This window comes from Pan troglodytes, chromosome 13, assembly GCF_028858775.2.
Source record: "Pan troglodytes isolate AG18354 chromosome 13, NHGRI_mPanTro3-v2.0_pri, whole genome shotgun sequence".
NCBI lineage: Eukaryota > Metazoa > Chordata > Mammalia > Primates > Hominidae > Pan > Pan troglodytes.
In genome coordinates, this window is record NC_072411.2 from 75,123,019 (window position 1) to 75,139,842 (window position 16,824).

The following is a 16,824-nucleotide window of genomic DNA, read 5'->3' on the forward strand; positions in this document are numbered from 1 at the left end:
TAAAGTCTACCTTTTGCTCCCTGAGGGAAGGCAAGTTGCCCAACTTTTCCAAGACTTTTTCTGGCCCCATAGCATGGGATGATGACTTAAAACTACCTGCTAGGGTTATTGTGAAGACTAAATGGGAAGACGTCTGTGTAAAACTCTTAATTCAGTGCATGGCGTATGACTATTCAGTAAATATTAACCATCTATTATTATTATTGCTTCTGCTATTACTGTTACCACTACTATGAGGGCTATTACTCCCTGCTGGTGATGTCTTTACTCAGATACATAAAGAACTTATTCTTTGAACTTGCTAAATGCTCTCAGGCCATTGCACTTGTTCCCTTTGCCTGGAATACCTTTCCCTCCTTTTTGTCCAGCAAATCCTCTTCATTTCTTCTTGTATTAACTTCGAGCTTCTTTGATTTGGAAGCCTTCATTGACCTCTCAAAACTATGCTAGGTACCCTGCTGTAAGCCCCAACCTTTGCCCCTTTAAGAGCATACCACAGTGTAATTGCTTGTGTCTTTGCTGGCTCTTCCATTGCACTCCGAAAACTCTGTGAGAGAGGGGACCATGCTTGTTCACTGCTATAATCATAAAGCTCTGCACAGTGCCTGGCAGTCAGTAAATGCCTGTTGAATACATTTTGTAAAAGTCTTCAATATGTCTTCTTGCCACACCGCTCCTTTCAGGTCCCAGGGTGCCTAAATAAACTCGATATCCTGCATATTCCTGTAAATCTCTTTGATCCTCAAGTTAGATGTAAAAACTAAACTCAACAATGATCTGGGCTTCATTTATGATTTTAAGGCAATGGTTAAATGACTTAAAGGATGTTTGATTATATACCTTAATTTCCCAGGGATTCAGAGTTGTACAGGAAGTAAAGCCTTGGTCTTTGCATAAAAGTTGGGTAATTCTTAGCTATGATCCAGGCATAGACTATTCACAATTTAAGATGGAAAACTAAGACGGCTAGAGAAAATGCCCCTGGGTGCCAGCTTGTGCCATAACTCTTACCACTATAAGAGGAGGGGAGGATAAAGACCGCTTTCTTCCTTTTAAGTTGCCATTCCTTCTGCCATTCGTAGAATTTATGTCTGCACTTTTCTCATCCACTGATAGCTAGTGGCAGTTTCAGAATATCTATTTGAAGAGGGGCTTAGAAGAAACAGTCCCATTGAATAGGGGGATAGGAAAGTTTTTCCTTAAGCTATATTTATATTTTTCAACTTAGATTGCATGTTTATTTTGGAGAATGTTCTTGGATATAAGAGGGTGCTAAGGACTTCCAAGCCACCCCACTGCTAAGAGTACATCTATTTTTAGTGTGGAAACATTTGAAGTAAAGGAATAGGCAGGTTTGATAAGAGAGGTTTGACTAGGTCTCTTTTGTTTTTGCTTTTCACACAGGTAAACCTAAACTCTGCCTGGTGAACATTAACCAATTCAAAAAAGATTTGAAAGTTCAAAAAAGCAGTCAGTGTTGAGAATACATACTAGACCATATTTATTAGGTCTGGGGCCTAAAAAGATCAGTATAATCAATAGGAAACAGGCAGCTTGACAAAAGAAAAACCAAACTTGAGGCAATCAGTTTATCATACAATCATTATATATTTATTTCAGCTATGGACAATACATATGCAGATACCAAACAATATAAGATGTGACCTCAAAGGGCTTGCAACCTATTTGAGAAGACAAGAAAATGTCTACTAGATTATCATTTAAGCATGTTTCTGAAACTAATCTTTAGTGTTCATTGTTCCTGCTGGTTATTCTCTTGGCCTAATTATGTGAGGAAAACAGAATGAAGGCAAAGGGATGGGAAGCAAGGGCAATGTGGCTAAAAATATTGATGCTCTTAAGCCATGTGTTCCAAATTTAAAGCAATACATTCATGGTTTTAAAGCTGGAACCTGTAACTAACTTCTAATTAGTCCCTCTTATTTTACAGAGGAGGAAACTGTGGCCTATCCTGCAAAGCACTCTAGCTGATAACTGGTAGCTCTAAGACCAGAAGTCAGGTTCTCTGACTCTCAGTCTAGGGTCCTTTCCAAAACAAACAAGTGCCTCTGAAGGTAAGGTAAAATGACTGGAGTCTTCCTATGCCTGGGGTCTATGCTAAAGAGCCTTAGTTTTTCCTTGAATGGATAGGATGGAATTATTTGAATTATTTTATTAGACCTGCATTATAAATTTTTTTAGCATGGCAATTTTCATCAATTCTAATTTCTCAGTTACCAAAATAAAATTTATTAATGCTAAAATCTCCAGTCCTTATCAAAGGGCAAATTAATCAGACTAATAAATTGTTTTTTAACCTCTACTCATTCATCCCTCAACTTTCATACCTTTAACCTATTGAATGACTTACAAATTTTCTATTTCACTCTTGACCTCTTTTCTGAATTTCAGTTTCATATTTCAGTTGCTGCATCTCTACCTGTTTTTACTCCTATGACCTCAAACTCAACATGAAGCCAGCTTCCCTTTCACGTATTCCTATTTTTGTCAATGACACCATCATTCTTCCAGTCATCCAGGTCTGAGATCTTGGCATCATCTCTCTTCCTCTTCTCTTCTAAATCTTGTGGGTTACCAATTTCTGTGGCCTCTTGCTGAAACGTTTAATATTTCTCTCAATTCCATTTCTTCTTCTTCTTCTTTTTTTTTTTTTTTTTTTTTTTTTTTTTTGAGACAGAGTCTCACTTTCATCCAGGCTGGAGTGCAGTGGCGCGATTGTGGTTCACTTTAGCCTCAACTTCCCCAGCTCAAGCGATTCTCCCACCTCAGCCTCCCGAGTAGCTGGGACTATAGATGTATGCCACCACACCAGGCTACTTTTCTGATTTTTTTTGGAGATGAGGTCTCACTGTGTTACCCAGCCAGGTCTCAAGCAATCCTCTCAGCTTGGCCTCCCAAAGTGCTGGGATTACAGGCACCATGCCCAGCCCATTTCTTCTTTTTAATTCCATTTCCTACATCCTAACTCAGGTCCTCATGATCCCACAACCGGGTGGTGACAATATCTACCACTCATCCTGGTTCCATCCTAGCAACCCAACCTACAACTACTGTGGACTACTCTCTCAAAATTACCATTTAAACAGAAACACAAACACCCATTTCACCCCTTTGATTCTAATTTTTCACAGCTCCCAGTGTCCATGGATAATAAAATTCAAATTCAAAATCCTGAATAATGTTGCCCATGCCCTTGCAACCTCCTCTCACTTTTCCTTCACAGAACCATCCTCCCCAATCAGAAATTTCTTTTCTTCCCAACGCCCACCTCCACCTTTGGCTTAGGCCTGTAACGGACTCTGGCTCCTCTTCTGAATTCTGCTCTGTTAAAATTAGCAACTAGAGCAGCAGACCACGGCCCCTCCTCAAAATTCCAGAGGTACCTACTGATCTTTCTAGAGAGGCAGCCTTCAGACCTATGTTCCCAGAAATCTCTACGTTTGTGCCTTTCCCAACTAGAGAATTAACTCTTGCGGGGCACAAAACAGCTTCTATTTCTTTGCGTCCCCAGCGCCTGTTTGTTGAAGACTGAGTTGAAGGAGTAGCAGGTGGTGTTAATTTGTCAAAAAGATGAGTTAAGGTGCTGGGGGCCAGGGGGAACACCCCCACGGCCCTCCCCCCACAGCAAGGCAGGTGTGTCTGGGGGCCTCGGCGGGTGCCGGGGCGCGGGGCGGATGGTGCCCCCCGGGCGCAGGCCAGGGAGGCCCGAGCGCCTTCCCCACGCCCCGCTCGCCCGCGCGTGTGAGGGGAGGGCGGCCCAGCCGTTCCGCGCCGGGAGGTAGGTGGTGCTGTTGCCGTGACTGTCTTCCTCATTGGCGCCGTGCAGAGAGGCGGAATGTTCAACTCCTAACTGCGGCGGAAGCGTGGGAGCCGCGCGGGCCGCTGTCGTCCCAACCCCCGCCGCCCTCGTCGCGCGCGGGGCCTCCGCGCCCCCGGCTGCTGCTCACGCCCCGCCCGGGAGCCAGGTAGGGGTCAGGCTGGAGCCCGCGGAGGGCGGGGAGGGAGGGGGCGAGGCCCGCCGCGCTCGCGAGTCGTCCCCGCGTCTCGGGGCTGAGGCTCCGCCGGAGCCCGGGAGTCTAGGCGGCCTCGGGAGGCTCCTCGGGGCTCCCCTCCCCGACCCAGGGCCCGCCCGGCGGCGGCTGCCGGAGCGAGCGGGCGGGCGAGCGAGCGAGCGTTCGCGGCGCCCGGGAAGTCCTCGCGGGACCTTGGCCGCGGCGCCGCCAAGTGCGGTTCGGGAGAGTTCGGGCCAGTCCCATGGAGAAGTTGGCGCCTGGAGGCGCGGGGCGCAGGCCGGAGCGGCCCCGGGCGTGCGGCACGGGCAGGGGCTCCGCGAGCAGCAGAGCCGGCCAAGCAGCGGGTGACTGGGGCACTGTCGGGAGGCGAACCGCGAGGCCCCCAAATCAGGGTAGGGTGCAGGCCACTTCCCAGCACTCGCTGTGCGTGCGAGGAGGGACGACGAACTTCTGCTTTTCTAAGAACTCGGCCGCGAGCGGTGTTGCTTCCCATCCATTTTCCTTCATTCTGTTTTCCTCACACAATTAGGCCATGCGAATAACCAGCAGGAACAATGAACACTAAAGATTAGTTTTAAAAACATGCGTAAATGTATACAGAGCCACCGCTCCCCGCCCTTCCTGCCCCGGGCTTGGGCAGCATGAAGCGCCCGCCCTCTCGGGCTTCCCCCTTTCCTCCCACCGGAGCCGGGGATGTCTCCTTTGGTGACCCTCAGGCAGCGGCTTTTTGTGGGCTCCCAGACCTGCACCAGGCCCAGAAGTGCTTACCCAGGCCGTCGCCTCGTCTGGCCTCGCTTGCCCATGACAGCTTTCAGAAAACTTTAATTCAGGACTGGCTAGATGACATCCGATTGCCTAAAAAAATTTAAAAAAAAGTTATCTCTGTTAGATCGCTGAAAATGTTATGTTTCTGATGCGCTTTGAGATCGCGCATAAGTACTGTTTATGGGGAACTTAATTACTATTTTTGTTAGTTTCTGTAATAATGAAAGCAACACAATTTAGAGGCCCATTCCAAGTATGGTACAGTAAGCAGCTCTCATTAATACTGGTGTGTGAGAATCGTCTTACAGAGTGAATTTGAGGATGTTTGACTTAAGATTGTTGAAAACTGTATTCCTTCTTTAACTCCGAAGCTGTTTTAGAAGAGCCTTCTTGCTTCCTCGACCTTCGTTGAAATGAACAGCTAGGATTTAGTGGATCCAAACCTCCAAACACGTTTAAAGACAAAAATAAACAAGTGATTCAAGGCTAGTTAATGTCCTCTTTGTAGTAGGCCTATCTCCACAGTGAAATTTCACTTGTTTTTCGATTTTCCAAAAAAAAAAAAAAAAAAAAGTGATGGCTGCATTTTAATTATGGTTATGGTCATTTGTAGAGTCTTTGTTTTAAATTCCTGCTACTATAGTGAGAGATTTAGGAGATTGTAAATGAATACGAATTTAGTTTGGGAAAAGAGAATTAAGATAAAGAAAAATGGTCTTTTGGACCACTGCACTGTTTATTTTAATCTATCACAATTTAATTCCTACTATAACTTTTTGAGATTATTTGGGGAGTTTTTTAACTACAAAATATTGTTTAAATAAAAAAATTTAGTGATAATAATTCCAGAGTAAATGACCATGATGCAATTGCAAGGACTTTCTCCGTTGTCTAAAAAAGCAAATAGATGATTGATCCGTTTTTCTTAATCTTTTAGGGAATATATAAGGACACAGTAAAAGAGAGAAAAAAAATATCCAAATATTAAACACGCGGACTTGGATCTAAAAATGGATGGTCAAAGATCTTGGGAACTAAGGGGCCTTCTTGCCAAATAAGGAAACTTGGCAAGTTGCACTGTGTATTTTAACTTAGCACAAGAGTGAGTGTTATTGGCAATATATTGGCTCAGAGCCTATCTGGAATGAGCAGTGAAACTGACTTTGATAGGGCTACAAAATTATAAATAGGTATGTGGGGGCGTGGAGTGAATAATCGAATCATCAGAGAAAACACTGAAAACTTTTCCTGAAAAGAAGTCAGATGTAAGGTGAAGCTATTAGTGTGGAGTGACAGAGCAAAATGGACAGTTTATTTTAGAAATTGGTAGATTCAGAAGAGAGGAGAGAATCAATGGTTTTTTTGTTTTTGTTTTTTTTTAAACTGGAAAAAGATGTTTGTGGGGATATAGTACTTCTTGGAATAAGATAGCCCTATGTCTGTATCCTGAGATGTTGGAAATAAAAATGAATTTAGATCACTTGTTTTCCATTTTATTCTACCCAGGACAGATTGACAGGGTGAGTATCTTGTCTATCTAAATGTAGTAGGAACAGTTAAAGCACCTTTTGGTCTTACTGCAAGGAAGATTTAGGCTAGTTTTTTGGTAGCTATTAACTTCACCCCACTAGACACAAATAAAGAGTTCCAGCTGTGACCAGAAAATTGTACCTGGTAAGGGAAGAGGACTATGAATGCTAGAGCTTAGATTGATTTGACTGATACATGGGTGCTTTTATGTCAGACCGTCCTACGGATGCTGAAGCATCATCCTAATAGCTGTTAAGTAATCCCAGCACAGTAGAAGAATCTGTGAGAACAAAGCAGCCCCACATTTGACACCCTAACCCCAGTGTCTTCAATTGTAATAGGAAATTAAAGCCTCAAATTGAACTTTAGGTGGATGGTAAGCAATCCAGTAATTACTGTAATAAGAAAAGAGTTAGTTTAAATAGGGAAAACAAAAGGCAAATTAGAAGGAGGAGGCAGAATGTTATTAACAAAAAGACACGATATGGTAGAAAACAATGATATGACTTTGGAGTCAGGCCTGAATTTGACACAAGTTGTGTCACCTGTAAGGTAGTTGGCTTGAGCTACTTTCATACCCCTGATCCTCAGTTTTCTCACTCATGTAAGTTAGGGACAGTAGTACCTGCTTCCTAAGGATAAGTACAGTCATGTGTCCATTAATGATGGGGATACGTTCTGAGAGAACTGTGTTGTTAGGTGATGTTGTAGTTGTGTAAATACCGCAGCGTGCACCTACACAAACCTAGATGCTATAGCCTACTACACACCTAGGCTGTGTGAGATAGCCCGTTGCTCCTAGGCTACAGAACTATGTAGCATGCTACTGTACTGAATAGGCAGTTGTAACACAGTAATAAGTATTTCTATCGAAAAATAGAAAAGGCACAGTAAAAATACAGTATAAAATATACAGTATCAAAGATAAAAAATGGTACACCTGTATAGGGCATTTACCATGAATGGAGGTTGCAGGACTGGAAGTTGTTTGGGGCAAGTCAGTGAGTGAGTGGTGAGGGAATGTGAAGGCCCAGGACATCACTGTACCCTACTGTAGACTTTATAAACACTGTACACTTAGGCTCTACTAGATTTATTTAAACATTTTTCTTCAATAATAAATTAACCTTAGCTTGCTGTAACTTTTTCGTTTTATAAACTTTAAACTTTTTTTTAACTTTTTGAGTCTTTTGAAATAACACTTAGCTTAAAACACAAACACATTGTACAGCTATACAAAAATTCTTTATATCCTTATTCTGTAAGATTTTTTTTCTATTTTTAAATTAAAAAAAAATTTGTTTTGCTCCTTAAACTTTGTTAAAAACTAAGACAGAAACACACACATCAGCCTAGCCCCACATGGGGTTAGGATCGTCAATATCACTGTTTTCTACCTCCACATCTTGGCTCACTGGAAGGTCTTCAGGGGCAGTAATGTATATGGAGCTGTCATCTCCCCATCTCCTATGATAACAATGCCTTCTTCTGGACACCTCCTGAAGGACCTGCCTCAGTTAACTTTCTTTTTTTTTTTTTTTTTAAAGTGGAAAGAGTATGCTCTAAAATGAGAATAAAAAGTATAGTAAATACATAAATGAGTAACACAGTCATTATCCTTATCAAGCATTGTGCACTGTACATAATTGTATGTGCTGTACCTTTATACAGCTGGCAGCGTAATAAGTTTGTTTACACCAGCATCACCACAAACACATGAGTAATGCATTGTGCTATGATGTTAGGAAACTGTGCCATCACTCAGCAATAGGAATTTTTCAGCTTTATTACAATCTTATGGGATCGCTGTTATATATGCAGTCCATTGTTGACTAAAACATAGTTATGTGGTGCATGACTTTATGAGAAAGCACATAGAAATGCTTGTAACAGTGCCTGAAATTTCAGCCACTGTATCAATGTGGTAAAGAAGGATGTTTTACTACATCTCTCAAGTCATACACAGAGCTGCTTGCCCACTGTCCTAGTCTGTTTTCTGCTGCTAGAGCAGTCTATCACAGCCTGGGTAATTTACAAGGAACAAGGGTAATTTATTTGGCTCATGGTTCTGGAGCCTGGGAAGTCCAGGTGCATGGCTCTGGCATCTGGTGAGAATCACCCATTGTGGAAGGGTGGAAGGCAAAAGCAAGCCATGAAAGACAAAGAGAAAAAGTGAACTCCTGAGATAATTAACCTACTCCCAGGATAATAGTGAGAATCCATTTATGACCTAATCACCTCTTAAAGGTTCTGCTTCCCAGTACTGTTACATTAGCAATTAAGTAATTAAGTTTCAACATGAATTTTGGTGGGAGCATTCCTACCATAGCACTCAGCTCTTCCAGCTAAGGCTTGCCTTTGGTACCCTGTCCTGTTCCCAAGTTATACTTATGTAGTGGGTATGTAGGTTTTCATAACTACTCTCCTGCTTTGAGTATAAGCGTTTCTAAAGTGTGCTTTAGAACCACTTGGAACCATTTTTATAGCTAATTTTGAGCAAGGCCCCAATACCCTTCGTTCTGGACTCATCTCCAGGCTTCCATTTAAGAAAACCAAAAAGAAAAGGAAAGAATTGCTGTCTGCACGTCATGTAATAAATCTTTACTTATTAAACTTTTCTACCAAAGTACTCTATTGTGGGGATAAATGAATGTTTTCCTTCAAGAATTTGTCCATATAGCCACAGATACCCCAATGCAAGCCAGTACTTGCTTTAAAATTTTATATTTAATCTTAAAAATTTATGTGGATTTTGCATTCTCTTCTGTCCTACATTGTTTTACTTAAATTGAACAAATCGATACAGACACATATTTTAAAAAAAGACAAATCTTTTTTTTTTTTTTTTTTTTTTTTTAAGAAACAGAGTCTTGCTATGTTGTCCAGGCTGGCCTTGAACTCCTGTGCTCTAGCAATCCTCCCACCTGAACTTTCCCTGTAGCTGGGGCTGAGGGTATGTGCCACCTTGCCTGGCTTACTCCCCATAGTGTTAAAGTGAAATTGATGCTGTAGGACAGCTGTTTATTCATATCACCTTCTGCACAGTACTGTGTAATACCACGTATGGGAATAAGCACACGAGGAACATGGGATTGGTCCTGATAAAGAGTCCTGCACCATTAAGCTCTGCAGCCCAATACTGCATGGGGTAGTGCAATTCCATTTTGCTGATAAAAGAATAGGGGTAGATCATCATCCAAAGAGTTTTGATGTTAGGTGGTTATACTATGACTTTCAAGTCAAAGAGATCTCTTTGCTTTGGGAATTGGGGGGAAGGAAGAGGAAAGTTTTAGGATAGAAACCTGGAATGTGGCTCTTAGCTTCTCACCCAGTTTGGGAGGAGAAATTGAAGAAGATGGCCAAATCATTTCCTTTATTTCCATCACTGATGTGGTTCACTGTGCTTCTCCATGATGTTTGGTATCGGGTTCATGACTGCTTCCCTCAGAAAAGGAGGGAGACCGTCTATAGTAGATTAGTCATCAACTCACAGGGTTGGAGTGGGTCTTAAAGTGGTTTCATTCTGCCCTCTTAGCTGATGCAAGAGTCTCCCACTCCCACTCTACACCGCACATCCCATTGAACGCTCTTGGTGATGGGTCACTCACTACTAAAGAGGGTGGCAGATTTTCTTGTTGGCCAACTCTAAACCAGGAATCCTTTTTTTTTTTTTTTTTTGGAGACAGGGTCTCACTTTGTGCAGTGGCATAATCATAGCTTATGGCAACCTTGAACTCCTGGGCCCAAGCTATCCTCCCGCCTCAGTCTCTTGAGTAGCAGGGACTACAGGCATGAACCACCACACCTGGCTAATTTTTATTTATTTATTTTTTGTAGAGATGGGATCTCACTATGCTGCCCAAGTTGGTCTTAAATGCCTGACCTCAAGCGATACTCCCACTTTGGCCTCCCAAAGAACCAGGAATTCTTTCTGTAACTTTCATCCACAGATAGCCTTGCCTCTTGATCATCAAAACATAATATAAGGTCTTAGTCTTCCCTAGTTTTACCATCCCCATTCCTTTCACCCTTCATCTTACATTGAGGTTACCATGTTTTAACTCTTGCATTCACCCTTCTCAGGGAGTATTCATTCCAGGCACTCAGTCCAAAGTTGTACCTGTCTGTCAGCAGCCAGGATGGTCTGATACTTTCTATTTGACAGAAAACGATTTGGGGTACAAACAAGGGCTGAGTAGCAGCAAGACCTAGGGTGGGGGCAGGATAGGTGGGAGGTAGCGAACTGAAGTGACCCTTGTTTACTCATAGGCTATGGCTTTCTCCTCATCCCCAGTCCTGACACCTGTGAATTCCTCTTCTGGCCAAGCCCTAGAAATCTCCCCTCTCCGTGCACCCTCACTTTATTCAACTCTGGCCCCATTCTCTTCCTCATGCTGCAAGAAGCTCCCAGTTACTCAACACAACAAGCCCACGCAGCGGCCCATGCCGTGGCCGTAGGTTGTATCCACTTCATGTTTCCTTGTTGGGCTTCTGTTTGAGCACAGACATGTTTCCACGCAGCATTTCTGTGGCGTTAAGTGCTCCCACCAGCTACATTCCTGTGCCTCCCATCTTTTACTTCTGGTAACAATACTTTTGGTAAGGAAGTGTGTTGTGGAAGTTGACTTTTATTAAATTACTTTAATTATTTCAATAAGAATGCCTCACTACTAAATTACTTTAATATTTCAATAAGAATGTTTAGCTTATTTTTATTCTTACCATTGCTCTAACTAGAGAGTTACATTACTTATATGGTAAAGATAGAGAAGGGGGAAAACATGAAACAATGGCTATTCTGCTTTTTAGATTCTTATTTAAAGTTGGGTTCTCTCAGATATCTATACCTGAAGTCCTATTTACTGAACCCAACCTACTCTGTATAAGATACACTATTTTTCTAGGAGCAGCCTTGGAGGAAGAAAGGAAATATCTGGTAGACACAGTACGAGTTGGTTCTGTTCATATACCTAGTCTTGCAACTTTTATTTTTTTATTTTTTATTTTTTTTTTTTTGAGACAGAGTCTCACTGTCGCCCAGGCTGGAGTGCAGTGGCGTAATCATAGCTCACTGCAGCCTCGACCTCCTGGGCTCAAGCGATCCTCCTGCCTCAGCCTTGCAGAGTGCTGGGATTACAGGTGTGAACCACTGTACCCAGCCAGCTTTTATCTTTTTTAGTGATTAAAAAAAAATAGTAGAACAGCAGTCCTGTTGAGGAATAGAATCTTTGAATCTTTGACCTTGGTGTTACGGACAAATACACTGAACCAGAGCTTTCCTCATTTTTTTGAAGATAAGACTCAGGGGAAAAAAATTGCAGAACAGTGATTCCAAGTGGTGGTCTTTTTATACACATGATGATAAAGCACATATTATTAATTTATTCACTGATCTATGTTAAAGAGGCTGAAATAATACTAGCATAAATATCAAGGCAGCAAGTTTGGCAAAATAATTTGCTGAATATTGAAAGCTCTTTTCAAAGAGTATCTTTTTTGTCACATCCAGGTCATGATAAAACAAGTAAGTTTTTCTTCCTATATTGTATAAAAAGTAAACTGGCAACCTTACTTTTTGAAGAAGGGGGAAAGGAAAGTATGAATTAGGGACAGGAAAAGAGGAAGGATCTAAATTCAGAAATATAGGCCCATATAAAACCACAAGATAGAAACATCCAGAGAAAGTTCAAAGACCTTTTTTCTAGTAAAGTTAATCCTTTCATAAAGTAGATTTTTATTTTAACTTTTAGAAATGAGATCTCCCTATGTTGCCCCAGCTGAGCTCAAGTGATCCTCCAACCTCCGCTTCCCAAAATGCTGGGATTGCAGGTGTGAGCCACTGTGCCCGGCCAAAGTAGATTTAATTTTTTTAAAAAAATCATCACTTGCAGGTATTGGATAAGCAGGTTAAGTTTTCTTGGGTTAGACGTCCAATTGACTGTGCAGCAGATAATGTCTGAAAGAAGACCGTGGTCACTGGGGAAGGAGGGGATGCTCCAGCACCCTACCAAAGTGAGTGCTATCATTGAATAAATAGATCTTAGCAATGCTAATGTCCAAAAAGTGCAAAACAAGAGAAAAGTATTGTGTTTTAGCAATTTAAATACATTATGAAAAAAGCTTAAAAGAAATTATAATTACTTACTAATAAGATCTTTCAGAAATGACCAAAACCAAAAACGGCAGTTAAACAGAGGAATGAGAAAGAATTAGAAAATAGGCAAAGAGAGGGAAAGGATTTAGGGATCAATAGCACCTTTATTTGTTAATAATTGCTCTACAAAACTAAGAGATATAATATAAAACAATTCTGAAAATGGGGAGAGGAAAGCTATTGAGGAGAGCATACCTGACCATAAAAACTGAAGGAATAGATGGCTAAATATGATATCAAGGGTTATTAAAATAATGAGAAAACCATAATTTCCATTAATTGCATGTATACCATATACTAGGCACTGTGCTCACGTATGCACTTTCACAGCACTGGTATTATTGCCAGTGAGAACAGTGAGGTCAGAGAGACACAGTGCCTTGCCCAAGTAGCTAATAACAGATCTGCTCATAGATCTCTCTAGTAGGGGTCTTTACCCTGAATCATGCTACTTCCCTGTTGAAATATCTCTTATTTGGAAGTGAGATGTATCAATGAAGTCAAATACTATGCAAACTTGATAACTTTGGGGCTATCAGTTTTGTGACATTGAATGGAAAAGATTTGAAATTTTTTATTTATGCATCTGGAAATGCCACAGTCTGAGAAAAAGTGATTTGTTAAAGTTACCGAGAGGTGGAGGGAGAGTTCAAACTCCTATCAATCTAATTCTAAAACCTTGCTTTTTAACATTAGAACTGTAGTGGGGTCATTTTTGTTTTTAATTTGGGGCAAAAGTAACAGTGAAAAGGTAAATGACTTATTTGAGGTCAACATGGATCTGAAAAATCAAGAAGCAAAATAGGTCTGTGAATAGAGAAACTTAAGTCTATTTTTTTGGACTAGAAGATTGAAAACTTTAAAAAGTAAAATAATTCTTTAAGATTTCCTACCTTCTTATGTTCCAACTTTTCATAATTAGGTGATGCTGCTATATATGCTTTCAGCAATTTGGTTAATAGTTAAATGTTTTTGAATTTTAATTTAAGGAAAATTTTAAATTAAAAATTTTTTGACATTCTACTCAAGTAGTGAAATGATTGGATTCAACCACCAAATTATTGATTTTCAACATTTACAGAGTTGTGATGCCTTATTTTACTTTGATTTTTGTGACATTTCTGCTCTAACTTACCCTTCAGTATTGTATGGTAGATACTTAACATTTAAAACAGCTTTGAGAGTTTATAAAACAACAGTTAGAATGCCACAGAACTAAAACTGAACATTGTTGCATGGAGCAAAATTGCCTTTTTTGTGTAAAAGCAATTCTTTTTTTTTTTTTTTTTTTTTTTTTTTGAGATAGAGCCTTGCTCTGTTGTCCAGGCTGGAGTGCAGTGGCGTGATCTTGGCTCACAGTAACCTCTGCCTCTACGGTTCGAGCAATTCTCCTGCCTCAACCTCCCAGGTAGCTGGGATTACAGATGCATGCCACCATGCCTGGCTAATTTTTGCATTTTTAGTAGAGATGGGGTTTTGCCATGTTGACCAGGCTGGTCTTGAACTCCTGACCTCAAGTGATCCACCCATCTCGGCTTCCCAAAGTGCTGGGACTACAGGCGTGAGCCACCATGCCTGGCCAAAACAATTCTTTTAATACAGTGAGATGAAAACGTTGGATTTGATTTGATATACCCTGTAAATAAATTTATATAGATGACTTTTTATTAAATTCTGGTATATTCATTCAGTGGAGAATACATTTGAAAAATTAGAACATAATTTTATCAAGTAGCAGTCTTCCCCAATACGCTTTAAATATAAATAACTAGCACTCAGATTTTTCATTCTTCTTGTCATAAATTGATCCCCTTAGAAAAATGATTCTTAAAGGAGAGAAAACTCAAGGGGAAAAAAAATATATATATGGTTTAACTTTCATGTATATGGGAGTGGAAATCTCAACCAAGTTTTTCAGCTACATCCATGATGCTTTGCCAAGCTCACTGGAGTTAAACCTGTACTGATATACCCTAGATTACTAGTTTATTCGGTATTCAGATGGAACTTAATTTTTTATGGTTTCAATAAAACATTCAAGTAATTGGATAGTTCCATTCACAACTAGCCAGTTCCCAAAGTGGCATGGTGTATCACAAAATAGCAGTGATTCTGTGAAGAACCTGGCTAGTTGCCTCCTGTCAAGTGGTGAAATCCTGGAGAAGTGTGCTTCTCAAAGGTCAGCCTTTTTCTGGCACCCTTAGGTCAGTGTCAGTTGTGACTGATCCTACCTCAGTTCATCCACATTCCCTGGGCTTGTTCTGCAGCATAAGGCTTACATGAATTCATACTGATCTCATCCTGCTTCAGACCTCTACCTTTGTTTTGGAAAGGATTTCTCTACTCCTCCTTCTTCCCTGACCCTGGGATTCAGAGGGACCCAGTACTGAAAGTCCCAAATACACTCTCCGAAGAAGCCTAGGCAGCAGTTTCCAAATCAGGATTTGCTTCAGAACCCTCCGGGGCACTTGTAAAAATTACACACCTTAAGTTTTACATGACTTGGTTGAAACCTTTCCAGCTACAAAAGGTATAATGGAAGAATAACCAGAAACTATTTACTCACTTATTCAACAAATGCTTTTTTAATGGAAAAGCTGCCTAACTGTGTACTTGGCTGTGTAGTAGGTGCTGAGGATCCAGATGTAAACAGAACTGAGTTTTGACTTTAGGGAATTTATAGTCTGGTGGGAATTAAGTGGGAAAGATAAATGGGTAAAGAAAGGTGCTGTGGCACATGAGAGGGAGAATTCAGGTGTGCTCAGGAGACTCAAAAGAGGTGGTCAGGGATAGGAGTTTGCTGTGCAGAGAAAAGTATTTGAAGCAGAGACACTAGCCTGTGTAGAAATGTGGAGATGTGAGAGGTCAGTGTATATTGGGAAGTGCAGGCAGTTCCTCATGTGTGTATGGGAAATGAGACGACATGAAGTCAAAGTGGCTATAAGTGGTAAATGAATAACACAAGAAACTTTCTTGGAATTAGAATACATGAGTTACAGATAGAAAGAGTTCACTGAGTGTCCTACCAATGAATGAAAAAGACTCATTCCTAAACATATCCTATTAAAATTCAGGATTCCTGGGATCAATAGAGGATCCTAAAATCTTTCAGAGAGGAAAAAATAATATAAAAATGGTTAATAATCAGTAACATCAGACTGCTCAGTAGCCACATTAGAAACTAGGAGAAAATAAAGTAATACTTTCAAAAGTATATGGAAAATCATTTCCTACCTAGAATTGTATGCCCAACCAGGCTACCAATCAAGACATTTTAAGATATACAGATTCTCAAAAAATTCTATTCTGTGTGTTCTTTTCAGGTAGCTAATGGGAGATATGTGTCGTCAAAACAAGGGAATAAACCAAGAAAGGGAAGATGGGAAATGCAAAGACAAGGTTCTCACAGAGGAAAAAGGTGAAGGAAATTCTTAGGATGGTAGCCAACAGGAGTCCCAGTCCAAGTCAGGCCTAGAGAGCAACCATTCCAGCCAGACTGAATCAGGATGAAGGGCCTAGAAGGAGTGTCTCTAAAAACAATAGAACGAAAGAGTAAAAAAAAAAAAAGAGAGAAATTACCTGTTTTAATTTTATTGAGAGGAGTTTTGCAGCTCGTGGGAGAGATTAATGAGGGGAATGTGTTAGGAGTGTAAAAAGCTAAGCAAACAACAACAAAAAAGCAAAAACAGGGCAACTAATAACTCTAAGAGAATCCAAACGTTATCCAAGAAAGGAAATGTAATTATTGAATCCTACATGGCACTGCTGGGAATAATGTTTACTTTGTTGGATTACTGTAAACACTGACTATTGACTTAACCAAATGTTACAGTACGGTTGGAAGCTGGGAGGTTTGGGCAAGTATGCCATGCTTGTATGCATGGAGGTAGAGAGTGATATATGAGAACTAAATTCTTGTCTTCCACAGAAGTTAATAGATAATATCTAAAATGGAAAATCAAGAAATAGTAATATAAGCACATTCTTTCGAAATACAGAGTTCAGTGCCAGAAGAAAATGCTAAAGGAGTTGAAATTAGTTGCGTCTAGAGGGTGGGAATTGGGTATGGGGAATGGGGAGACAGGAAACTTCTATTTTTTATGATAAGCTTTGTAGTTCAATTTCATTTTAATGCTTTTATAAAAATAATTAACAAAAATGTAAACCTAGTGTCTGTAATGCTGAGGGAACCTTGCAAATGGTGTTTGACGTTTGGTTGAACAAACTTTTTAGCTTGCATACTCTATATACCTACCCTTGGCAACATTCCTGAATTTTATCCAAATTTTGTTCTTTTCCATGTTTAACTAAATAGGAATTACAAAAAAGTTGGTAATGTAA

The 16,824-nt window shown here is 40.6% G+C and overlaps 1 protein-coding gene across 2 annotated transcripts in view; it reads left to right on the plus strand.

Annotated features, from left to right (window-relative positions):
• Positions 1-3,669: 3,669 nt before the first annotated feature.
• The window catches only part of MAP3K20 (mitogen-activated protein kinase kinase kinase 20), a 191,822-nt gene continuing 178,667 nt past the window's right edge, over positions 3,670-16,824 (plus strand). The window contains exon 1 of one of the 2 annotated variants that reach the window (XM_003309428.7): positions 3,670-3,986. The gene's annotated coding sequence lies outside the window, so the exon portion shown is untranslated. The remainder of the gene's footprint in view (positions 3,987-16,824) is intronic. The other variant, XM_016950053.4, reaches the window with a different exon arrangement.